We start from the raw sequence: 27700 nt of genomic DNA, 5'->3' as shown, positions 1-27700 counted from the left end.
CAGTGCAACAACCCGCTGAAGGTTTGCTCCCTCCTGTTTCTTTTCTGTTTTTGTTTGTGACCTAGGCACAGCTGAGGAAGCAGCTCATTCAAGAACTGATGCACCCTGCCCTGAGCGGAAAAGTGCAGCCCCAGTCCATGGCAGTGCAAGGCAATGCCCTCTTGATAGGGGCTTCTAACTGTCTTGTGGCAGACCACTTACAGAGATGTGGCTATGAGTACTCACTCTCGGTGTTCTTTTCCGAAAGTGGCTTAGCAGAGGACAAGGTAAAGTTTTTCCTTCCTTATTCTGAGTTTTCTACTAACAGCCTTTCTCCTCAGATGACTGTAAAGTTCTTCATAATAGCTGAGTGCTACTTGGCGGGCCTGGTCCGTTTCTCAGTCATGGAATTGTTATTTAATGCAGCAAAGCAGTACTCATTTTGATATTTTATCAATTCCTTGGCATCTCGATTATTAGTCTTTTGTTAAATTGGGATGTGTAGAATCGTGCAGTGTTTCAGAGCTCGAGTTGATGTTATGATCCCTGTAGTCGACTAAGATACAGAACTGCCATTTATGTTGAATTTCTGTTGTGAGCTCAGCCCTGGGCTAGTCACTCTGCAGGTGTGTGTGTGGCCCAGGTGAGAAATCAGAGTCTGGAGAGACAGGGGTGATTGCTAGAGGCCGCAGGATTTCTAGATCTCTAAAATGTGGTCTTTTAACAATGCCACAGACTCTGTCTGTAGATACTGCTCTTCTTTGTGAGGTATACATTTTTTTTTTTAATCTGTGGTCTACTTAAATTTTAAAACATGTTTTATCACTTTTCTAGTTATTTGAACTGTATTCCTCCACCATTGCCATTGAACATATTAATCACATTATTTTAAAGGCAGATACTTTCTTTGTATTTTTAAAAATAGACTTAATTTTTTAGAGCAGTTTAGGTTCGCAGCGCAACTGAGCAGAAAGGGAGAGTTCCCGCATGCTCCCTGCCCCCACACGTGTGCAGACCCCCTTGTCAACATTTTCACAATTAATGAGCCTTCACGGTGGCATCAGTTTCATCTGAAATTCAGTTGACATTAGGGTGCACTCCTTGTGTTATCCCTGTTTTTACTCTGTCTTATCCAGAATTGTCTAAAGTTTCATATTCAGAAGTTTTAAGAAAACATGAACAGTGTTAATACTTAAAAAATGTAAAACCTAAATATACTATATTTATTCATTAATGACCAAACTACATATTAACATTAGAGGAATTCTTTTTTGGTCCATCAGTCTCTCAGGTTCTAATTATATTTCATAATTTTGCTTATTGCATGCGTAACAATTATATTATTATTAGAGCAGTAATTAATCTAGTTCACACACTTCAAAGTTTTTACTACTAAAAAATGCCATGCATGGCCCTGGCCAGTTGCTCAGTGTAGAGTGTGGGCCTGGCATATGGATGTCCTGGGTTGGATTCCGGGTCAGGGCATGCAGAAGTGACTGTCTTCTTCTCTACCTTCCCCCCTTCTTTATTTCTTTCTCTCTCTCTCTCTGTCTATCTATCTCTATCTCTTATCTCTATCTCTATCCCCCTCTTTACCTCTGGCAGCCATGGCTCCATTGGAGCAAGTTGGCCCCAGACACTGAGGATGGCTCCATGGCCTCTGCCTCAGGCGCTAAAAAAATAAAAAAAAAAAGCCTCTGTTGCTGAGAAATGGAGCAGCTGCCCCAGATGGGCAGAGCATTACCCCTAGAGGGTTTGCCAGGTGGATTTCGGTGGGGGCACACATGGGAGTCTGTCTCTCTGCCTTCCTTTTTCTCACTGAAAAAAAAAATAACCATGCAGAATATTTTCTTTAAAGGAAAACCAATAGAAAATAAATCATCTAATTGTTCTCACGATAGATATAGTAAATGATATGTACTGTACTGGAAATGTATGTTAAGAATAGCTACTCAGGGAGTGATGTCAGAGAAATGGCGCTGTAAGGAGTGATACCGATAAATCTCCCCAAAAATTCAACAATATCTTCAACCAGAGACAGAAAAATTTATCCTTGGAGCCTCCAGAAGTTCCACACTAAATGCAAAGGCAGAGGCAGCAGCAACCCATAGCTGGATAATTAGGCTACTAATTCAGGAAGGAAAGACTAGGAGAGAGGCTCCGGGAAAATGGACTCTCTCATTGTCGGAGCCTGCAAATGCTAATGAGCCTCGACTGCCAACGAGACTGAAGCCCAATACATGACATCGCCATAGAGACTTATCAACTGCAAACCTCTACCTAAGCGTACCACAGGGGCAGTACCCAGGGTACAGAGTCACCGACCAGGAAGAGGGAGAGAAAAGAAAAAGCAAGAAGATAACCTCTCAAAATCAAGAATAATCCACAGACTTTATAACCTATCCCATTTAATTATATTTGTTCATTTGTTTCTCTTCTTGTCTTGATTATTTTCTTCCTCTTCCAATTTGGTCGTTTAATTCTCTGCTGGTCTTACTCTCCCCTTTCCTTGAACTACACTACCCATAAGTGTTACATCTCCCATTATCTTTTCTTTCTTCTTCCTTTCTCTCTTTTAGGGTTGTACTCCAAAACCCTTAACTCTCTCTCTCTCTCTCCTTTTAATTCTTTTTTCTTCTTTTTGTGTTTTCCTCTTTCTTTTTTTTTCTCCCTCTATATTAGTTTCTCATTTTCTCCTTTACTTTTCCTCTCATTCAATCCTCAATCACAAAAAAATTATTTTATCTGGGACTCAAATTTTTGTTTGTGGCACTTTGGGGTTTTTTTACTTCGCTTTTTAACTAACTAGCAGTGCTCCCAACCCTGGCTCTCTATTTTATATAGTTCTTGCTCCACTAAATACAATAGTAATTTTTAAATTTTCCCCCCTTTTTCCTGTTTCCCTCTTATTCCTCTCATCATATCTCTTAGCCAGCCATCACCTAAAAGCAAATCATTTTATTCTTGACCCAAACTTTTTCCTTTTTTGCATTTTGTGGGTCCATACTACCTTTTTGCCCCTTTATCACTTCTCCCCAACACAGGCCCTCCATTATAGGTAGTGTTTGTTCTATTTAGCACAATATAATTCACAGTTCACCACAAGATTTTCTCAAGAAGGAGGGGAGAGGAGAGGAGAGGAAAAAAGGGGGGGAGTAATAATTTTTTTTATTTTTTTAAACTTTTTATTCTTCATTAATTCTCATTAATACTATCAACAAAACCACCCTCAGATGCCATTAAGGAAAAGGAAATCGAATATCATGGATACAAAAGACAGAGAGGTAGCACAGATAGATGAGGAAAAATCTATGGAGAAAAAATTTAATATATTGAAAACCTTGGAGCTAAATGACAGAGAATTTAAAATAGAAATCCTAAAAATAGAGATATACAAGAAAACACAGAAAGGCAATTTAGGGAGCTCAGAAAACAACTCAATGAACACAAAGAATACATTTCCAAGGAAATTGAAACTATAAAAACAAATCAAACAGATGAAAAACTCAATTCACAAGCTGAAAAACGAGGTAACAAGCTTAGCTAATAGAACAGGCCAGATAGAAAGTAGGATTAGTGAAATAGAAGACAAGCAACTTGAGGCACAACAAAGAGAAGAAGAAAGAGACTCAAAAATTAAAAAAAATGAAAAAGCCATACAGGAATTGTCTGACTCCATCAAAAAGAATAACGTAAGAATAATAGGTATATCGGAGGGAGAAGAGAGTGAAAATGGAATGGGGAACATATTCAAACAAATAATAGATGAGAACTTCCCAAGCCTGTGGAAAGAACTAAAGCCTCAAATTCAAGAAGCAAACAGAACTTCGAGTTTCCTTAACCCCAACAAACCTACTCCAAGGCACATCATAATGAAATTGGCACAAACCAACGACAAAGAAAAAATTCTCAAGGCAGCCAGGGAGAAGAAGAATACAACATATAAAGGAAGGCCCATTAGATTATCATCAGATTTCTCAACAGAAACTCTACAAGCTAGAAGAGAGTGGACCACAATATTTAAAGTCCTGAAAGAGAAGAATTTTCAGCCATGAGTACTATACCCATCAAAGCTATCCTTCAAATACAAAGGAGAAATAAAAACATTCACAGATAAAGAAAAGATGAGGGAATTTATCATCAGAAAACCCCCACTCCAGGAATTACTAAAGGGGGTTTTCCAACCAGATACAAAGAACAAAACAAAACCACAAGTAAAAGCTCCACTAAGAACACAGTAAAACCAAATTTAAACTGTGAAAACAACAAAACAAAAGGGGAGGGGGGAGGATGGAGATTAACATTAGCAAAGGACAATGGAGTGCAAAAGTACTCACAAGATAGTGCATTACAATGAACAGGGTAGGAACCCTTTTCATTACTTAATTGCCGCGGACCAGTGCAGCTTCCAAATAACGGTGCGGAATTAAGGAAACACACTTTGTCAGAACAAAACCGATGGGACCGGGAGGACTCCTCAAACTGCCTGGCAGCATCTGAGTGCCTCACAGCCTCAGTTCGCTTTATTATATGGACCTATGCAAATCAAGGACCCTGATACAAAGTTGCACATCAAAGGCTAAGACAGGAACTCTCCCAAGGCAAAAACAGTATACATTAGTGAATTTTACAAACATCTGAAAACAAAGAGTCAGAGGAAGGGTATGTATATTGCTTCCTGCAACCCAAGGAAGGAAGGGGAGTGGGTGCAAACACAGAGCATCAAAGCCAAATATGGAGATGGAGGGGGTAGAACTTAAGCCCCCTGCCAAGCCTTGAATCTATAATGGCTTTTTGCCATTACCGGTCCACAACATATCCCCCTTTTCTTTTTAATTTGTGTGCGGAGATTTGCACTCATCTGATTTTCTAATTTGGAGGCAGACGGAGAAAATACAGAATAAACACAAAATTAGTATAGCCAATGCTAACAGATACCCAAAACAAGTATACTAATACATCACAGTAATTAAAGCCTTTAAGCAAACTCTTTAAGCTAATAATACAATAAGAATCTATAAAAGAGTAATGTCCTTAAAGTGTTCACCAAGTCCAAGTTGGCACCAACACCATTCCAAATCTCTGCAAATGCAACCCAACCCCAGTTCAGTCCATCAAAAACTGTCACAGGAGCAGGAATCCAGGAAAAGTCCACTTTCAGGAGAAGTCCTCATGGCACTGAAATTGCCGTCACACTTCCACACTCTGCAGTTAGCGTCAAAGTCCCAATGACCGCTGCTTCCCAGCTGGCAATGACCCAGGTAGACTGGAAAAGCCATCTGCAGCACGCATGAAGACGGAGCTTCCGTTTTCTTTAAACTGGAAAGATGAACCCAGGGGTCCTATACTGGAGCTTTACAGCCATGGAGTGGTGAGGAGAACCTTGGGATACACCAAGCTGGGTGGCAGAGGTAATTTTGTAAATTGGCAAAAAAGGAAAAAAGGAGCTCTGAATTAGGAGTAGGTCCTAGCCTAAACTATGAGTGGGGCATTGAGGCAGGAGGAATAAAAGAAAGACTGTATATTAATCAAAGCAGCAGAAAACAGGACTATCAATACCTACAACAGAGATCTTCGAGGGAAGAATAAAAAACCTGAATATTCAGGCAAGACCTAGTTAAATGACCCTTGTGTAAATGAGACCAGTCTACCAGCTACTTGGAAGAAATACCCCAGGCTCGTCCACAGTGTCGTAGATGGGGCTGACGGCCCTGGGCACCTTTTAGCCTTCAGTGGCAAATCCCAGTATTCTGGGCAAGGTTAGGTCACAGGTGGCTGGAGCAGGGCTGGAAGAGACTGAACCCTCCCTTAGAGGAGTGAGGGGGAAGCCTACCTTCCAGTGTGTCCCTTCTTCCTCACAGCAAAGGCATGTAAGCCTGGCAGGCTTTGGCTTAAATGACCATCCTTTCCACTATTGAAGCAGGGCCCTGATGAAGTTCCAGTTGGAGCGTTGGAGCCTCTGAGGGCGTATGCCAAGAGCTAGTATTTTACCTGATATCCTTTGGGCTTTTTCGGCCTCTTGGTACCTTAAAAGCCATGCTCAGAAGATCTCGCTGAGGGGCTTGAGGATCCCTATCTGCCTATATATCTGGAGCTATTCAGAATAGAACAAAACAGTGTCATTAGCTGGAATCAAATAAAAGTAAAAAAAAAGGTAGTAGTTTGCAGGACAAAAATTTGGGCATCTCTTGTACATCAGCATTCAAGATAAACTGTTTGAAGTAAAAAGCGTAACAGGGTAGACCTGCAGGAGCTCCAGGACATGACTCCCCCCCCCCCCTTTCTTTTTATATTATTTACAATTGAATTACACTTTACAATATTTTGACTTCAAATATTGCAAGAAATTCTTGACTTTGTTAACTTTTAACAAAAATAGAGTAAAAGCACCTCCAAACAACATTCCCACACTTATCAAAACACCCCCTTAACATTAATTAACAGGCACTTTAGAGAGTACATATCAAAACTGAAAAATCCCATTGTGATCTTCATTATTCTACAGCAAAAAAATCTTTACACCTTTATTATGTAAATCTATGCTGCTTCAAGCCTTTCACTTGCGGCCTGGAGCAGCCTGGGCAAGTCTTTTGGATCCAAAATGAGCGTGCTCTACTTATTCCAAACAAAATTATATTTATATAGGGAAATGAAATTATTCCCGTTTTGTTTTCAATACTACAGCCGGCACTTCCAAAACTATTATTATCATTACTTTTCATGTAAGGACTTATTCAGGCCTTATAAACAAAAACACTTAGACATTAAACAAAGACTTCACATACAATCACACAAATCAAGAGTGAAACCCGGGGTTTTAGAGATTGAACTATGGCCTGCTTGATCTTAAGTAGGGCTATCTTAATAGGAACGTAATAAGGATATATACTAAACAGAGATCTCTCTCGAAAAATCTCAAGACGGCCGTATGAGATTTCTATTCAGCAATACCCAAATCAGGCTCCCCTTTCGCCCTCTTTTCAAGCAATGGATCAGGAAAATAAAATGATCTAAAACATTAAAAAAAAAATAGATAATAATTGAGAAAGGGAAAAGAGCATAGTAACTCTTATGCAATTGCTCTTGTGAAGTGAGTCTCTCATCTAGAATCATGGTGTCTCACCAGTCGTTCAGGGATCCACCGAGGAGCTTCAGCAGACCTAGGAAAAACACACACATATCCTCGGCCCCATAAGAGAACAGGGTCTGGCCCTTGCCAGATTCCTGTGAGTGGGTCCCTCCATCGCACTTCAGGGAAGGCTTTCCTTGCAGGGTTCCAGAGTCTCTCTGCTGCTGAATGACCCTGTACATCAGTATTTAAAAAATTTAAAGTGAAAAGAGCATGACAAAGAAGATTTGCAGGAGTTTGAGGGTATAATTCCCCTTTTTTAATTTTTTCCAATTGGTTTTTAAGTGTTTGATGTGCACGCTCTACAATGCCTTGACCCTGGGGATTGTAAGGAATTCCCGTCCTTAGGTCAAGTCCAAAAGTCTGACAAAATGTAGTAAATGCTTTTCCTACATATGCAGGAGCATTGTCAGTTTTAATCAGTTTAGGAAGTCCAATAATAGAAAATGCATACAAGCAGTGAGCTATAACATGTTTAGCAGCCTCTCCTGTTCTGGCAGAGGCTACTAGAAATCCAGAATAAGTATCTACTGTAACGTGGACAAAGGATTGTTTGCCAAATGAAGGTATATGAGTAACATCCATTTGCCAAAGTTGCCCCGGTAGGAGTCCTCGAGGGTTAATTCCAAACGAAGGGACAGATTGTAATATAGGGCACCTTGGACAAGATTTAACAATCTGCCGTGCTGCTTCCCGAGAAAGTTGAAACTGTTTACGCAGGGCTGCAGCGTTCTGGTGATGGATAGTATGAGACTGAATTGCTTGATCTGTCATGGTTGCTCCAATAATTTTCTTTTGGGTAGCTTGATCAACAAGGGCATTCCCTTGCGCTAAAGCTCCAGGGAGCATGGAGTGAGCTCGAATATGTCCTATAAAACACGGAGCTGTATGTTGACGTACAAATCTTTGAAGAAGGAGGAACTGCTGAAATAGTTCCTCATCAGCAGTTGTCCCTAAGACAGCAGTCTCTATAGTGGAAACAACCATAAGTAAATATCTGCTGTCTGTATATAAATTAAAGGAGGAGTGTGGCAAATGCTGAAAAGCCATGATAATGGCATGTAATTCTACTCTTTGGGCTGATTTTAAGGTGACTGTTTCAGTATAAAGCTGTCCATTGATTATTAAGCCTGCTATTCCTGAGCTGGATCCGTCAGTAAAGATTGTAGGTGCTTCAGGAATGGGCTCATTAACAATTGTCTTGGGAAATATAAAGGTAGTAATTAATGAAAATTGAACTATTTTATCAGCTGGGTAGTGAGAATCAATTTGGCCTGTAAAATTTGCAAAAGCGATTTGCCATTTTGTGGAAGTTTCCCAGAGCCATTGTTGTTGATCCTTTGAAAAAGGAACAACAATAGTCTGTGGCTCAAAACCTATACGCTGCAAGAGTCGCCTACGCCCCTTGATAATCAAGGAGGCAACAAGATCAAAATATGGAGATAAAACTTTCTTAGGAGTAACAGCTAAATGAATCCATTCAATAGGACCTGAAGCTTGCCACAATAGTCCTGTTGGAGTGTAACTTGAGGGACATATTAGTAGGGCAATTGATTCCTCAGGATTTATGCGTTTTAGTTGTGCTTGCTGCAAGGCCTTTTCTACAAGCTTTAAAGCTTGTTGTCCCGCAGGTGTAAGTAGCCGAGGAGAAGCTGGTTCAGCTGAGCCTCTAAGAATATCAAAAAGTGGCTTCAGTTCTCCAGTAGTTAATTTCAAGGAAGGTCTAAGCCAATTAATGTCTCCTAACAGTTTCTGGAAATCGTTTAAAGTTTGCAAATGATCTGTCCTGATTTCTATTTTCTGTGGGCGAATTTGTTGTCCCTCAATAATTTGTCCTAAATAAGAAAAAGGTAAAGATTGCTGTACCTTTTCAGGAGCTATATAAAGTCCTGATTTTTTCAGAGAATATTCTAGTTGTTGCAAAATGGTCAACACAGTGTCTTTATCTGGATGAGCAATAAGAATATCATCCATATAATGAATTATGTATGCCTTAGGGTGTTGCCTTTGTACTGGAGAGATGGCTTGAGCAACATATTTTTGGCACAAGGTAGGACTATTAGCCATACCTTGAGGCAAAACTCTCCACTGGTATCGCTCCATGGGAGCCTGAAAATTAAGTGAAGGAACACTGAATGCAAAACGCTTGCAATCATGAGGGCTTAAAGGAATAGTAAAAAAGCAATCCTTCAAATCAACAACTATAAGGTGATAGTTCCATGGAATGGCAGTAGGAGAAGGAAGTCCTAGCTGGAGAGGACCCATAATTTCCATAGTCTTATTTATTGCTCTCAAATCTTGTAATAGCCTCCAGTCTCCTGATTTCTTTTTAATGACAAATATAGGCGTATTCCATGGACTATTAGATGGTTCAATGTGCCCAAGCTGTAGCTGTTCCTGTACCAATTGAGCAGCTGCCCTAAGTTTCTCCTGAGAAAGGGGCCATTGGTCTACCCATACAGGATTATCTGATTTCCAAGTAATTGGGTCTGCACAGTGCATTATTGGGGTAGCAGGAGCTACCAAGGCCCCTATGCAAAATTTTGATATCCTAATCCATGCCTTCTGGTATTGGGTGCCACTTCTATGGGGGTGAGAATTCCTCGCTGTTCTTTCCCTAGACCCTTAGTGGGCAAAAATCCCTGATCAAGCATTTGAGTGCTAACTAAACTATTAGGACTGACAAGCAATGCCCCCATATTTTTCAAAACATCTCTACCCCATAAATTAACTGTCAATCCAGGGAGCACATAAGGCTGAAAAAATCCAGAATGACCTTCTTTATCTTCCCATTGTAAAAAACTAGAACTTTGTTGAGGGGATTTACTCTGCCCTATACCTTGTAATTCTGTGGCTGCTGCATGAGTGGGCCAGGAAGGAGGCCAATGTAGCTTTGCAATAACAGATACATCAGCCCCAGTATCTAAAAGCCCTTTAAATTTACGCCCTTGTATTGTTAGTTCCATTTCAGGGCGTTCCTGACCTATTTTTTGAATCCAATAGGCAGTATCATTGGAGCCAAATCTTTGATTCTCTTGGGGTCCCTTTAGCAGGGTTTGGCCTTGTCTTAAAAGAGGTAAAAGGATTAATTGAGCAATTTTCATATCAGGGGAGATAGTGACTATATTCCTCAAAGTGTGAGCCATTACTTTAATTTCCCCTGTATAATCAGAGTCTATCACTCCAGGAAGAACAAAGAATTCCCTCATAGTTAAACTACTTTTGCCTAACAAGATTCCTACTGTGTTACTGGGAAGTGGCCCAAAAATTCCAGTGGGTATGGCTTGAGGTCCCATCTCTGGAGTCAATACGAATTGGGAGGTGGGACTGAGGTCCAGTCCTGTACTGCCTGTTGTTGCCTGGGATTGTTGGGCAATGTTTGGCCTACTGGAATCTGAATTTGCTGAGGAAACACTGACATTGCCCCTATTGTTTGATGGGGCCGGGGAGGGCCCCATTGTCCGTTTCCCTGTCCTGCGGTAGTACATTTAGGCCTCCCCTTATTCTTCCAATGTTTCCCATGTCTACAGAGTGGGCAGAGGTCCGGAGCCTTAAGGGCTGGCTGTCCTTGAGGGAGAGGCCGAGACCAATATCCGGGGAAAGCAGGGCAGTTTTTAGCAAAATGCCCCGAACCCCCGCATTGAAAACAGTTTCCACGGGCAAAAGTACTTCCCTGACCTTCCTTCCTTCGCTTGTTCTGTCCTTTATCAAAATTTTGTCCTGGAAATCTTGCCTTATTACCTGTGGTAAAGGCAAGACCTTGCATGTATGAAGGCCCGACATCAGCGCAAATTCTAATATAATCCTCTATATCTCCCTTCTTGCGGTGAGGCAGAAGTGCAGCCTGACAAGCAGAATTAGCATTTTCATAGGCTCGTTGTTTTATTAAAACCTTTCCCACATTTTTATCCCCTACTATTCTTTCAACTGCTTGAATTAGCCGTGAGACAAAGTCTTGAAATCGCTCGTCTGCACCCTGCCTAATTTTACCAAATTCTTCTGGTTTGGTCCCTGGAATAGGCAGGCATTTCCATGCCTGTGTGGCTAGCTGATTAATTATATCATAAATAGCTGGTTGATATTCTAATTGAGTTGCCATATGGGCATACTGTCCTTCTCCAGTTAACATATCTACAGTAACAGCAACCTCCTCTTGCTGATTTTTCTCATCCAGCTCTATAGCCTTTTCATGAAAGTTTGACTTCCACAACAAATAATCACCCCCAGAGAGACAAGCACGAGCAATCGCCTTCCAGTCATTTGGGGGAAGAGCCTTTGCACTAATGGTATCTAATAAACCAAGTGTAAAAGGGGCAGTAGGCCCATACTGAGCACAAGCAAGTTTAAGCTCTTTCAGAGTTTTAAAAGGTACAGGTTCATGTTCTCGCACTAGTCTCCCTGTATCATCCTGTCTTTCCACAATAGGAAAACAGGCAAAGCCATCTATTGTTTCCCCTATATTTCGAGCCTGGTCTATAGATTGTTGGATAGGAGATTTCCCAGATTTTGAGCTATAGACTATGGAATCAGCCCGATAAGGGAACGGAGGAGCAGAGGGTTGAATGTAGGAAGGAGCTGAGGGCAGCGGAGGCCCCGCGGCTAAGGCAGCCATAGCCACGGATTTTTCATCCCCCCTGTCATCCTCAGACTTCAAGTTATCCTCATATTCACATCCCTCTGTTTCCGGCTTACCCTGATACTCTTCAGACAATGATTTGTCTTCATATGGAAACATTTTTACAAAAAGGTCCCTTACTTTTGACCCTATCTGTCCCATATTCTTTTACTCCCAACTACACTTTCCCCAAAAACTTTCTTTACTCACTGTGCGCACTTCACTTTGGGGAGTTCCGTCACCTTCCTTCAGTTTTAGTTTCCTCGTACTCAAGTCGTCTGTTCGGGCGCCACTTGCCGCGGACCAGCGCAGCTTCCAAATAACGGTGCGGAATTAAGGAAACACACTTTGTCAGAACAAAACCGATGGGACCGGGAGGACTCCTCAAACTGCCTGGCAGCATCTGAGTGCCTCACAGCCTCAGTTCGCTTTATTATATGGACCTATGCAAATCAAGGACCCTGATACAAAGTTGCACATCAAAGGCTAAGACAGGAACTCTCCCAAGGCAAAAACAGTATACATTAGTGAATTTTACAAACATCTGAAAACAAAGAGTCAGAGGAAGGGTATGTATATTGCTTCCTGCAACCCAAGGAAGGAAGGGGAGTGGGTGCAAACACAGAGCATCAAAGCCAAATATGGAGATGGAGGGGGTAGAACTTAAGCCCCCTGCCAAGCCTTGAATCTATAATGGCTTTTTGCCATTACCGGTCCACAACACTTAATGGTAACTACCATTGAAAAAACCACCACAGAAACACATGATTTAAATAAGGTAGCAACAGAAGAAAGATGTATGGAATACAACCAAACAGAAACAAAAGATAGAAAAACGAAAGAGAAGAATCAAGACACAAAACAGAAAGCAATGTATAAAATGGCAATAGGGAACTGACAAGTATCAATAATTACACTAAATGTAAACGGATTAAACTCACCAATAAAAAGGCACAGAGTAGCAGAACGGATTAAAAAAGGAAATCCAACTGTACGCTGCCTACAAGAAACTTATCTAAGCAACAAGGATAAAAACAAATTCAAAGTGAAAGGCTGGAAAACAATACTCCAAGCAAATAACATCCAGAAAAAAGCAGGCATAGCAATACTCATGTCCTACAAGACAGCAAAAGTACTCGAAGACAAAAATGGTCATTTCATAGTGATTAAGGGGACACTGAATCAAGAAGACATAACAATTCTTAATATATATGCACCAAACCAAGGAGCACCAAAATATATAAGACAGCTACTTACTGACCTTAAAACAAAAACTGACAAAAATACAATCTTACTTGGAGACCTCAATACACCGCTGACAGCCCTAGATCGGTCATCCAAACAGAGAATAAATGAAGATATATTGGCCTTAAACAAAACACCTGGATATGATAGACATCTACAGGACATTTCATCCCAAAGTGACAGAGTATACATTTTTCTCCAGTGTACATGGATCATTCTCAAGAATTGACCATATGCTGGGCCACAAAAACAACATCAGCAAATTCAGAAAAATCAAAGTTGTACCAAGCATATTTTCTGATCATAAAGCCTTGAAATTAGAATTCAACTGCAAAAAAGAGGAAAAAAACCCCCACAAAAATGTGGAAACTAAACAACATACTTTTAAAAAATGAGTGGGTCAAAGAAGAAATAAGTGCAGAGATCAAAAGATATATACAGACAAATGAAAATGACAATATGACATATCAGAATCCATGGGGTGCAGCAAAAGCAGTGATAAGAGGGAAGTTCATATCACTTCAGGCCTATATGAACAAACAAGAGAGAGCCCAAGTGAACCACTTAACTTCACACCTTAAGGAACTGGATAAAGAAGAACAAAGACAACCCAAAACCAGCCGAAGAAAGGAGATAATAAAAATTAGAGCAGAAATCAATGAAATAGAGAACAGAAAAACTGTAGAAAAATTAATAGAACAAGGAGCTGGTTCTTTGAAAAGATCAACAAAATTGACAAACCCCTGGCAAGACTTACCAAGGAAAAAAGAGAAAGAACTCATATAAACAAAATCCAAAATGAAAGAGGAGAAATCACCATGGACATCATAGATATACAAAGAATTATTGTAGAATACTATGAAAAACTTTATGCCACTAAATTCAACAACCTAGAAGAAATGGATAAATTCCTAGAACAATACAACCTTCCTAGACTGAGTCAAGAAGAAGCAGAAAGCCTAAACAGACCAATTAGTAGGCAAGAAATAGAAAAAACTATTTAAAAACCTCCCCCAAAATAAAAGTCCAGGCCCAGATGGTTATACTAGCGAATTCTATCAAACATTCAAAGAAGACTTGGTTCCTATTCTACTCAAAGTCTTCCAAAAAATTGAAGAAGCAATACTTCCAAACACATTTTATGAGGCCAACATAACCCTCATACCGAAACCTGGCAAGGACAGCACAAAAAAAGAAAACTACAGACCAATATCTCTAATGAATAGAGGTGCTAAAATACTAAACAAAATACTAGCAAATCGAATACAACAACATATTAAAAAAAAATAATACAGCATGATCAAGTGGGATTCATCCCAGAATCTCAAGGATGGTTCAACATAACGGTTAACATAATACACCATATCAGCCTGACCTGTGGTGGCGCAGTGGATAAAGCGTCGACCTGGAAATGCTGAGGTCACCGGTTCGAAACCCTGGGCTTGCCTGGTCAAGGCACATATGGGAGTTGATGCTTCCAGCTCCTCCCCCCCTTCTCTCTCTCTCTCTCTCTCTCTCTCTCCCTCTCCTCTCTGAAAATGAATAAATAAAAAATAAAATTAAAAAAAAAATACACCATATCAACAAAACAAAGAACAAAAACACATGATTTAGATAATAGATGCAGAAAAGGCATTTGATAAAATACAACACAATTTTATGTTTTAGACTCTCAACAAAATGGGTATAGAAGGAAAATATCTCAGTATGATAAAGGCCATATATGATAAACCATCAGCTAACATCATATTAAATGGCACAAAACTGAAGGCTTTCTCCCTTAAAACAGGAACAAGACAGGGTTGTCCACTCTCTCCACTCTTATTTAATGTGGTGCTAGAGGTTCTAGCCAGAGCAATCAGGCAAGGCAAAGAAATAAAAGGCATCCATATCGGAAAAGAATAAGTAAAGGTATCACTTTTTGCAGATGATATGATCCTATACATCGAAAACCCCAAAGAATCTACAAAAAGACTACTAGAAACAATATGCCAAAACAGTAAGGTCTCAGGATACAAAATTAACATACAAAAGTCCATAGCCTTTCTATATGCCAACAATGAAACATTTGAGAACGAACTAAAAAGACCAATCCCCTTCACGATTGCAACAACAACAAAAAATAAACCTAAGAATAAACATAACAAAGAATGTAAAGGACCTATATAATGAAAACTACAAAGCATTGTTAAGGGAAATCAAAAAAGATACAATGAGATGGAAGAATATTCCTTGTTCTTGGATAGGAAGAATAAATATAATCAAGATGGTCATATTATCCAGAGCAATATACAAATTTAATGTAATTCTCATCAAAATTCCAATGACATTTTTTAAAGAAATGGAACAAAAAATTATCAGGTTTATATGGAACTATAAAAAACTCCGAATAGCCAAAGCAATCCTAAAGAAAAAGAATGAAGCTGGGGGCATTACAATACCTGACTTCAAACTATATTATAGAGCCACAGCAATCAAAACAGCATGGTATTGGCAGAAAAATAGACATTCTGACCAATGGAACAGAGTAGAAAATCCAGAAATAAAACCACATATATAGCCCTGCCTGGTTGGCTCAGCGGTAGAGCGTCGGCCTGGCGTGCGGGGGACCCGGGTTCGATTCCTGGCCAGGGCACATAGGAGAAGCGCCCATTTGCTTCTCCACTCCCCCCTCCTTCCTCTCTGTCTCTCTCTTCCCCTCCCGCAGCCAGGGCTCCATTGGAGCAAAGATGGCCCGGGCGCTGGGGATGGCTCCTTGGGCTCTGCCCCAGGCTCTAGAGTGGCTCTGGTCACAGCAGAGCGATGCCCTGGAGGGACAGAGCATCGCCCCCTGGTGGGCAGAGCGTCGCCCCTGGTGGGCATGCCGGGTGGATCCCGGTCGGGCGCATGCGGGAGTCTGTCTGACTGTCTCTCCCTGTTTCCAGCTTCAGAAAAATACAAAAAAAAAAAACCCAAAAAAACCCACCACATATATATTCCTGCTAGGTGTTCAAAGCCCAGTGCAATAGAAATTCAGTGTCTGGCATCGTTGGTTTTCTTGGCTTTGTGCATGCTAAACCTGGTATTTCTATTGATACAATATTTAAAAACAACAACACATATATATGGTCAAGTAATTTTTGATAAAGGGGCCAACAACCCACGATGGAGAAAAGAAAGCCTCTTCAACAAATGATGCTGGGAAAACTGGAAAGCCACATGCAAAAGAATGAAATTCGACTACAGTTTGTCCGCTTGTACTAAAATTAATTCAAAATGGATCGAAGACCTAAATATAAGACCTGAAACAATAAAGTACATAGAAGAAGACATAGGTTCTAAATTCATGGACTTTGGTTTTAAAGAGCATTTTATGAATTTGACTCCAAAGGCAAGGGAAGTGAAGGCAAAAATAAATGAATGGGACTACATCAGACTAAGAAGTTTTTGCTCAGCAAGAGAAACTGACAACAAAATAGACAGCCAACTAAATGGGAAATGATATTTTCAAACAACAGCTCAGATAAGGGCCTAATATCCAAAATATACAAAGAACTTTTAAAACTCAACAACAAACAAACAAACAATCCAATAAAAAAATGGGAAGAGGACATGAACAGACACTTCTCTCAGGAAGAAATTCAAATGGCCAATAGATATATGAAAAGATGCTCAGCTTCATTAGTTATTAGAGAAATGCAAATCAAAACTGCAATGAGATACCACCTCACACCTGTTAGATTAGCTATTATTAACAAGACAAGTAATAGCAAATGTTGGAGAGGCTGTGGAGAAAAAGGAACCTTCATTCACTGTTGGTGGGAATGTAAAGTAGTACAACCATTATGGAAGAAAGTATGGTGGTTCCTCAAGAAACTGAAAATAGAACTACCTTATGAGTCAGCAATACCTCTACTGGGTATATACCCCCAAAACTCAGAAACATTGATACATATAGACACATGCAGCCCCATGTTCATTGCAGCATTGTTCACAGTGTCCAAGACATGGAAACAACCAAAAAACCCTTCAATAGAAGACTGGATAAAGAAGATGTGGCACATATACACTATGGAATACTACTCAGCCATAAGAAATGATGACATCGGATCATTAACAAGAAAATGGTGGAATCTTGATAACATTATACGAAGTGAAATAAGTAAATCAGAAAAAAACCAAGAACTGCATGATTCCATACGTAGGTGGGACATAAAAATGAGACTAAGAGACATTGATAAGAGTGTGATGGTTACGGGTGGGGGAGGGGGGGAGAGGAAAAGGGAGAGGGGGAGGGGCACAAAGAAAACTAGATAGAAGGTGACGGAGGACAATTTGACTTTGGGTGATGGGTATGCAACATAATTGATTGACAAGATAACCTGGACATGTTTTCTTTGAACATATGTACCCTGATTTATTTTGTCACCCTAGTAAAATTAATAAGTAAATAAATAAAAAAAAATAGCTACTCAAAATATCTGTTTAAAGCTATTTTCCATATACTTTAATCATTCATATTTGTAAAGACAGTAAGAATTTACTTTATTTATATTTTGAAGCAATAGTCCTTTAAAATAATTAATTGCAATAGAAAGACCCTGGAATTGACTCATGTATTCATTGGTTCATTTGATATTGGAGTGCTAGTCATCCATAAGGCATTAAACCATTTCTGTCATTTCTGTTAAGCATATCATCTTCATTGTGAAGTATTTGGAGGTTAATTACATGATCAAGAAAAATATTTTATGTATTTGACCTCAATATTTATTTTAATTTATTTAATAGTATAAGGAAGAGCTTCAATTTTTTATTAGCACAGTTATCATTTTATTTTTATTTAATGTGAAGATAATTCTTAGTCTTATATTTAGAAACATCCTAATTCCTCATTTAAACACTGATATAATGTCTGCTTAATTAATCTTTTTTTTTCCTTAAGGTATTTATGATGCAGGATCTATTACAACACATTAAAGTCAAACCTGACTCCAGTCTCTACAAGTCACTGGTAGGATTACTGAGTTTTTATAACCTGCTTTGGTTTGTTAATTATACCTGAATAATCAAATAAAAATAAAATATTTTCTTTTAACAGATTTCAGGATTTGATAAAGAAAACCAAACAGGTAGAAGTCTGCATCTTTGTAGAGATATGGTAACATTTTTGTCATGTATTTTTTCTAAAAAAGTATGAAACTAATTTTTAGGGAGAAGAACAGGGAATCTAGTTTGAATTGCGATTTTTTTTTTTATTGACAATACCTGGCCTTTTAAATAAACAGAACAATTCATCTGTTGTTTTGACAACTGTAGATAATTTCCTTCAAACGTCAATTTTTAATGGCTTTATATACTCAAGAAAATTGCAGACAGTATTAGTAGCCCCACAAATGGATTGAAAGTTTCTACAGGGTTGAAATCACACACAAAAAACAACTAACTTAGGCTAAGTATCTTTAGATCCTAGATACTGGTTTCCAGAGTATTGTATTGATACTTGCTTAAAGAATTAAATATCTGTTCAGTGATATGTTATAGGTCTTTAGTCTGAAGTATTTATATTGGCCTGACAAATTAATTTTGGCCTTGATAATTGCCTTTGTAGACTCCATAGCTGCTATGAGACTATCAGTCTTTGCCTCCAGTTTCTGGCACTGAGCTCCTAAAACCCTTGTGACTTCCTCGGTGATAGGAGTGTCTTCTGTTCTAATGGAGCAATCTGGGTGGGCTCCCAGATGGTCCTGGGTGTCTCCTGGGTGAGGGCTGGTCACTGGAAAGACCAAGCCAGGATTAGAAACTTGGACTTTTCACTCCACATCCGCATTCCCTTGAGAAGGGAGAAGGACTAACAGTGGAGTCCATGATTGATTAGACCTAAGTGATGAAGTCTCTATAAAATCCCCAAATTGAGGTTTGCAGAGCCCCTGAGTTGAACACCTGGCAGTGCTGGGCAAGCAGTGTGTCCAGCTGGAGTGTACAGGCTCCATGCCCTTCCATACACCATTTCCCCGGGCGTAGAGGCTCCGTGCCCTTCTGTACACCATTTCACCGGGGCGTAGGGGCTCCGTGCCCTTCCGTACACCATTTCACCGGGGCGTAGGGGCTCTGTGCCCTTCCGTACACCATTTCACCGGGCGTAGAGGCTCCGTGCCCTTCCGTACACCATTTCACCGGGGCGTAGGGGCTCTGTGCCCTTCCGTACACCATTTCACCGGGGCGTAGGGGCTCCGTGCCCTTCTGTACACCATTTCACCGGGGCGTAGGGGCTCCGTGCCCTTCCGTACACCATTTCACCGGGCGTAGGGGCTCCGTGCCCTTCCGTACACCATTTCACCGGGCGTAGGGGCTCCGTGCCCTTCCGTACAGCATTTCACCGGGCGTAGGGGCTCTGTGCCCTTCCGTACACCATTTCACCGGGGCGTAGAGGCTCCGTGCCCTTCTGTACAGCATTTCACCGGGCGTAGGGGCTCCGTGCCCTTCCGTACACCATTTCACCGGGGCGTAGAGGCTCCGTGCCCTTCCGTACACCATTTCACCGGGGCGTAGAGGCTCCGTGCCCTTCCGTACACCATTTCACCGGGCGTAGGGGCTCCGTGCCCTTCCGTACACCATTTCACCGGGGCGTAGAGGCTGTTTCCCCTTCCGTACACCATTTCACCGGGGCGTAGAGGCTCCGTGCCCTTCTGTACACCATTTCACCGGGGCGTAGAGGCTCCGTGCCCTTCCGTACACCATTTCACCGGGGCGTAGAGGCTCCGTGCCCTTCCGTACAGCATTTCACCGGGGCGTAGGGGCTCCGTGCCCTTCCGTACACCTTTTCACTGTACGTGTCGTTTCTATCTGGATATTCACCTGGCTCCTTCAGCATATTCTTAAAGTGGTAGAGCTAAGTTCACGTTTGCCTGCGTGGGTCTGAGCCCATCACCGGTGGCATCTGATTCTACCTCCGGACAGACCATATCGGAAATTGTAGATACCCAGAGGGGTCACACAGAGTCGTTTGGTGTGTGGAAAAGCCCCACACATTTGGTGACCGGACGTGACAGAGTGCTGTGCTATATGTCGTGTTCTCTGTAAAAGGAAAGGAGACTCGCAGGGAAGAGAGACCTAGCAGGGAAGAGCTGGGTTTTTCCCTCTATAGAAAGGGCGAAACTGAGTTTTGTTCCTCCACTACTGCTGTGACAGGGAAAGCATGGGCTAGGCTGACAATGGACTTTGTAGTGTGCGCATAAGCTGGGAAATTGCCTGTGAGGCATAATTATTCTTGAGGTCTTTTACAACAGTCTGCAACATTATGTAGTACTACTTGAATGTTGTGCATGCCTGGATCTTGTCCGTTGTCATTGCTACTGCCCCCGCCAGGACATTTATTCAGAACTTACCATTCAACAAACCTTGGAGTATCTACTCCCTGCCAACTATTAGTGTGTGACTTAGTTGCCTGGTCTCTTGGGAGTAATGTTAGCAGAGATAAGGAAAGAGGATCACGGGACATCTAGACTGCCTGCCAAGCAGGGCATGCCTGTGGGACTTCAGTACGGTAAGTGATGCTAGATAGAGACTTATTCTAAGCCAGTGCCATATGGTGTACTTGTCTGTGATGCTGGGAATGACTGTGTCTCTGCTGTCTGATATGGTAGCCACTAGCCACATGTGGCTGTTGAGCATTTCAAAGATGGCTGGTGTGACTGAAGAACTGAAATTATTATTTAAATTCAAACGCCTACATGTGAATAGCAGTTATCATATTGAACAGCAGAAGTCTAAGGTATATAGCAGGTGTCTGTAGCTTAACTATTGTTTCAGAAAGAAATTAAGGCTTTAAAGGGATAATAAGAAATAGTCCACTTATTATTGGTATTTATAGTTATCTTTAAAAATAGCTTTTTGCTTTTACATACTCTCTTTTTAAATATTTCTGGTTCAGAAAGACAGCTAGCTGGCTAACAGCTTCTCCTGGCTTCACCCAGCATCCTAGTAAAACTTCTGAAACTCAGAAAAACTAGGAGGAGCAGACATGTCAGACATCCTAATGGCAAAGTTTGGATAGAACTCTTTGCTAGCAGTAAAATAGCCACTGTGAAAATGCAGAGATTTTAAAAATTGGTGGCTTCCAATGAAGAGACTGAGACGGTCAGAAAGCATGTCGGGAGATATTTGCCCTGAACTGCTGTCTGTTCCGGGACAGGGACTTCAGTCTTATCTTCCATGTCTGTGCTCCACCGGGGTATTTTGAATGCACGTAACTGATCAATTTTTCTCCTGCTGACGGAGCCTGCTGATTTTCCCACTCCCTTGTCGACACTTAAAGTATGATCAGAGTTTTCATCTTTGCAATCGTATTAGGAAAATCGGATTTCTCTGTCGTAGTATGTATTTGCGTCTATTTATTATTGTTTGTTATTGAACATTAAATTTTTCCTATAAACTCTTTTTATGCACTTTTTTATTTTCTTACTGATTTGTAAGAGTTCTTTGATATGAAAATTAATACTGTGTCCATTTTGTAGCAGATTTCTTTTCCCGTGTATCATTTGTCTTTTGACTTTATTTTATACCATATACAAGTTCTTAATTTTATGTTGTTAAATATTTCTATTTACCACTTCTAGATTTTTGTGTCATGCTTAGAAAGGATTTCCCTCAGAAATTATTCTTAAAAGATACGTAGTATAAGAAAGGATAATGTTATAAAACCAAACTTTATAAACAGTGTCTGAGTAATGTTTGAATGAAAGAAAGTTGTGAGACAAAACTGTATACATTGTGTTTTTTAGGTTTTCTTCTGAAGTTTCTAAGAGAAGTAGCAGAATATCATCGTGATAAAGAAACTTGTGATGTGGACACCCAGACAAGTCTGATGTTTCCTAGCAAAGACTCTCTTTTTTTTAATTTAATTTTATTTTATTTTATTTTTATATTTTTCTGAAGCTGGAAACGGGGAGAGACAGTCAGACAGACTCCCGCATGCGCCCGACCGGGATCCACCTGGCACGCCCACCAGGGGCCACGCTTTGCCCACCAGGGGGCGATGCTCTGCCCCTCCGGGGCGTTGCTCTGTCGCGACCAGAACCACTCTAGCGCCTGGGGCAGAGGCCAAGGAGCCATCCCCAGTGCCTGGGCCATCTTTGCTCCAATGGAGCCTCGGCTGCGGGAGGGGAGGAGAGAGACAGAGAGGAGGGGGGGGGGGCGGGGGTGGAGAAGCAAATGGGCGCTTCTATGTGCCCTGGCCGGGAATCGAACCCGGGTCCCCCCCGCACGCCAGGCCGACGCTCTACCACTGAGCCAACCAGCCAGGGCCCCTAGCAAAGACTCTCTTGGTAATTGTAGGCGTCTTTCATAAATTTAAGTCTTGCTGCTTCCTTTCTGAGTGGAGGAGATGACCTGCTTTACCGTGTTACACGTATGTCCCTAGTCCGGGAGGGATGTCAGCTGCAGACAGCATGCCCGTTTCCTCTGCTGTCACTGCTGGAAGGAACCAGCCCTGCTCTCCAGTGCTGCCCCTCCCTCCACGACCACCAGGGCGACACTGTCTAAAATCCGTGGGGATGCAAAGGCCCACATTCTTGTTGGTTGGGTTGAACCTTTCACCGGGAGGCTCTTCCTGTATCTGATTTTACTTTATTTCATAGCTACTAGCGTGGGCAGATCCTATACTATTTGCATGCTAGAGAATATTCTAGAGACATCAGTGGCCCGTGGCTTCATTTTATAGTAGAGAAGGTAGAGGTAGCCCAAGGAAGGAAGCCCCTTGGGAACCCCCAGTCCGGGAGGCCCTGGTTCTGCATCCAGGTTCTGTGGGGTGACCCAGAGCCTGTGCCGCCCTGCGGCCTTTCTGCAGTGCCACTCTGCCCTGTGGTTGTTTGTGTGCTCCGGAGAGAAGGGAAACAGCCGGCTCACGGGCTGTGATGAATCCATTTCTGGCCTTTCCTTACTCTTAAGGAGCACAGTGCCTTTAACTTGTAAGACAGTAAAAGTTCAGTTACCTTACTCGACTTCTGTCAGCCGTTTTCTCCTGTACATACTCTTCAGTGGCATTGATGTTTACATGACTGGGCTGCTACCCCTGGTCTGGGTGTGCACTCAGGTATGTGGTTGGTTCCTGCACACGTTCGGCTCGAGGGCCGCGGGTCGCTGCAGAGGGCACTGGAATGAGACAGTCAGCAGCCCTGCCTTTAGTCCCAATTATGCCTTTATGTAGTTGCTTAGCCCTCTGGGAGTCGCTTACACTCTGGGCATCCGTGTCCTTTGTCAAATGGAAGACTTGTTACAAAAAAGGAAAAAAAAATGAAAAAAAAAACCCCAAAAAACAAATGGAAGACTTGAAACTCAAGGTCTTTAATTTATTTGAAGGTCAGTGTTTTGAACACATGACTCAACTTTCACTAAAGACCAATAAAAGAACTCTCTGCTTTGGCGGTTCAAGACTGGAAAGATGCCGGTGTTTTCTGATTTAAACTTTGATTTCTCTTTCCCTGACATTTTATGATGAAAATTCTCAAACATTCAAAACAATTGAAAGTTTTACAGTGAACACTTATACACCTAGATATCCTCTATCACTTATCTGTCCATTTATCTTAATTTTTAAAAATTAGTTTACAGTAAACTGCAGACATCTGTGCACACTCTTCTATTGTAAATATGCTCTTTGCTTTTGAACAGGCCTCTGGCCTCTTGTTCACTGACAACATTCCTCTATCTCATTCCCTCTTTATTTTGTTTCCTTTTTAATAGCCAAGAAGCTGCAGGTTATTGATGATCAGTTTGCAGGTACTTATCCTCCTCATCCGAAGTTAGCATCTTTAGAAATGAAGCTAAATGAATACAAGAGAAAAATAAAACAGCAGCTTCAGGCAGAAATGCATGAAAAGGTAAGTTTAGGCCTGGCCTCTGGTCCGCCAGAGGATAAAGCGTCGACCTGGAACACTGAGGTTGCTGCTTTGAAACCCTGGGCTTGCCTGGTCAAGGCACATATGGGAGTTGATGCCTCCTGCTCCTCTCCCTTCTCTCTCTCTCTCTCTACTCTCTAAAATGAATTAAAAATACATTTAAATGATACTGTTAACAAAAATGACATTTTGCATGTCTTTTCATTCTTAATCTTAGGTATATAGGAAAATATCTAGAATCTATTAATGAATGTGATACTGCCTTTATGTGCGTGTTGTTTTCCTTTCCACTTGATGACATTTCTTTTTACTTTTTGAGTGAATCCTGCAGGTACAGTAAATGAGACAAAACTAAAGATGAATTTAACCATTTAGAGCACAAATGTTAAACCTAAACAATGGAGAACTTGTTACTATTTTTTTAGGATCGTTATTGGCATTTACAATTATTTGTGATCACTTGGCAGTTGAAGCATTTTAAAGATAGTGAAATAGAAACAATTAAAATGGAAGAGAAGAGAAAGTCTGAGAAGGAATTAGCACAGTTCCGGGATGACGTGGAAAGAACTTGTCAAGCAAAATCTGAAGCCCTCCTTTCTCGGGAAAAGATGTCCCTTGAGAGAATTCAAAGGCACCGGGAGGTAATATTTTAAAGTCACTGACTGGGTGGCTCTTTCCTGCTGCTGTTAGGAGATTGGCTCACAGTGCCGAAGTGAGGCAGGGCCACTTTGTTGCTGGAACAGTTGATGGTGCCAGGTCCTAGAGGAGTAAGGAACTGTGGGCAAGAGCACACGAGCAAGACTCAGCCTCGAAAAACCTAGCAGATTTCCTTCCTCAGGTTTGCCTGAAGGGAAAATGGGTAGGAATGGCTGCGTCAGGAGTGAAAGTCGCTCTGAGTGTGGCGGATGTGAGGTTAGGCAGCACTCTTGAGGAGAGGACCAGGGCTAGGAAGTTGCTGCCCGGGGGCAGGGAAGAGCAGCTCAGAAGAAGACAGGGCAGCTGAACTGTTTTGGGGGCCCTGCTGTGACGAGCAGCTTGGAGGTGAAGTAGACCAAACCAAGTTCTGTGGGTGACTGTTCTGTTGTAGCTCTCGAGAGGGCTTGGAAGATCAGCGAGGTCCGAAGGTAGGGGTATTTGGAGAATGTAGCCTTACAGAGCTAGCTGAGTTGAGAAAGGCAGCCTGTTTAGTTGAAGACTCAGGTTCGGCACGATGGTGAGAGGACCCGGAGGACAGGGTGGGTGGCTACTCATCTAGGGAGGAGGGTGCGCTCCGGGGCAGTCTCGCAGACACGGAGTAGGTCTGGGGAGACTGGCGGGTGGAAGAATAAGGGGAGACCGAGAGGACAGAGTTGCAGGCTGAGGTGTCAGATGAATTTGGACACCAAAAACAGTGTGTGTCCATTAGAGCAAAGGTGAAGGTCCCTGGAGCAGAGGAGTCCAGCACTGCAAGTACCATCCAGGTGTCCACTGGAGCTTGTCACCTGGGAAAGTGACTGGACAGGAGCTGGAGAGGGTGAGGAGTGGCGGGAAGTGCGTGTCGGCAGGAGGGATTGGATCCACTCCTTTTGGAAAAACAGGTTCCTGTCCCAAGGGTGTGTCAGACCAGACTGGGTTCGGGGCACAGTTTCCTGTGTATAGCCAGAACAATGGTACCAGGAGACGGCGGAAGTCAGAGCCTTCCTCCTGGCATCAACCCTTGCTTGGGGCTTCTCAGTGAGACCCGGTTATTAATGGTAATTGCACCCCCTCTGTGATTTTATAGAGCATTTCTGGGAATTGGGCTCATCTTAGCTATGATGATGATGATAATGATCTTAGCTATGATGATGATCTTAGCTATGATGATGATGTCATCATTTTAGCTATGATGATGATGATCTTAGCTATGATGATGATGATCATTTTAGCTATGATGATGATTTTAGCTATGATGATGATGTCATCATTTTAGCTATGATGATGACGATGATCTTAGCTGTGATGATGATGATGATCATTTTAGCTATGATGATGATGATGATGATCTTAGCTATGATGATGATCATCATCATTTTAGCCAGGGGTCCCCAAACTACGGCCTGCAGGCTGCATGTGGCTCCCTGAGGCCATTTATCCGGCCCCCGCTGCACTTCCGGAAGGGGCATCTCTTTCATTGGTGGTCAGTGAGAGGAGCACTGTGCTCCTGGAGTACTGTATGTGGCGTTGCTCACGTACAGTACTACTTCCGGTGATGTGGGATGCACGCGTCAGGGCTCCAGAAGCGCGTCATAACACTTGTTACGGCTAGCAGTGACAAATATGGAACTGGACATTGACCATCTTATTAGCCAAAAGCAGGCCCATAGTTCCCATTGAAATACTGGTCAGTTTGTCGATTTAAATTTACCTGTTCTTTATTTTAAATATTGTATTTGTTTCTGTTTTGTTTTTTTACTTTAAAATAAGATATGTGCAGTGTGCATAGGGATTTGTTCATAGTTTTTTTTATAGTCCGGCCCTCCAGCAGTCTGAGGGACAGTGAACTGGCCCCCTGTGTAAAAAGTTTGGGGACCCCTGATTTTAGCTATGATGATGATGATGATGATGATCTTAGCTATGATGATGATCATCATCATTTTAACTGTGATGGTGATCATTTTAGTTATGATGATGATGATGATGATCATTTTAGCTATGATGATAATCATTTTAGCGATGATGATGATGATGAAGAAGAAGAGGAGGAAGATGGAAGCGCAGGTCTTTGAGATGATTGGATTGTATTCAGACCATCACTTTCATCTTCACGATGAGTGACTGACTGGATCAGATCAACCACTTAGTAAACAGCCCCGAGTCCCCATTTAGTTAATGGATTCTCAGAAGGTTCTGGAGAAGGCTGTTGTCCTCATAAAGTACCATGCCTTCTCTCCATCACCTGGAATGTCCTTCCCCTTCTCTCCCGAATAAAACTGCCCTGTCCTTCGAACTCCAGCTTGAGTGTCACCTCCTACTAATGCCTTCCCTGCCTCCCACTGATGGCCTCATTTAAGGTGTCATTCTTGCCCTGGACCGTGAATTCTGGTTTTGAAATCATCACGTTGTGGCAGGATTGTTTCTCTCCTCTAGTAAAGTGAAGTTTTTAAAAGATGGGACAGCATCTCTCCATCTTTGTATCCAGCTCCCAGTGTGTTTTTTGACATAATCGGTAAATCTCACAGTGCACACACAAATGGAAGCATGGCCTGTTTATTCAGGGCTTCATAGGAGCTTGCTAATGCTGAGTCGTAATGACCCTTGGATTGAAACTTTCAGACAACTGAACCTTGGGGATTTGGTTTTGTTAAGTTTTATTGCTGAATGTGCATTTTGTTGTTGTTTTGTGTTTTCACTGTAGAACTTATCAGAATTTTAAATAAGTGTTTGAGAGATGGTAAGTAGTATAATTACACAAGGGATGTTAGGACTACAGGGTAACGTAGCTTAACAGTCATTGGGGAAAGAGGCAATTTTTGTGCAGCCCATACAGGCAGAAAGCATACCTTGAAGTGGAACCTCTTGAAAGTAAAATGGTTACTCTAAATGTCCGTACATCGATTGGTTTTTTTGGAATTTAGGAAGCACTCTATTAGTTCACATCTGTTTTTTTAGCTTGCTTGCCTAAAATGAATGCTTTCCTGTACAGATGGAAACAAAGGAAATTTACGCTCAAAGGCAGCTTCTGTTAAAAGATATAGATTTGCTAAGAGGCAGAGAAGCGGAGCTGAAGCAAAGAACTGAAGCTTTTGAATTGTAAGTAATATGTTCTCATTTTGGATATTCAGAATCTATGAGATTAAAAAGAGCTAAACATGTCTAAGTGTTCTAATGCTAATT

The 27700-nt window shown here is 41.6% G+C and overlaps 2 pseudogenes; both read left to right on the top strand.

Moving 5' to 3' along the window:
* LOC136309380 (centriole and centriolar satellite protein OFD1-like) overlaps nt 1–27700 on the top strand; it is a 63556-nt pseudogene that overhangs the window by 7988 nt on the left and 27868 nt on the right.
* Nucleotides 15948–16049, top strand: LOC136309812 (small nucleolar RNA SNORA8; annotated as a pseudogene).

The sequence above is a fragment of the Saccopteryx bilineata genome, chromosome 6 (assembly GCF_036850765.1).
Source record: "Saccopteryx bilineata isolate mSacBil1 chromosome 6, mSacBil1_pri_phased_curated, whole genome shotgun sequence".
Lineage (NCBI taxonomy): Eukaryota > Metazoa > Chordata > Mammalia > Chiroptera > Emballonuridae > Saccopteryx > Saccopteryx bilineata.
Note: the sequence above shows the minus strand (reverse complement) of the source record. Positions and strands in the feature narration are given on the sequence as shown.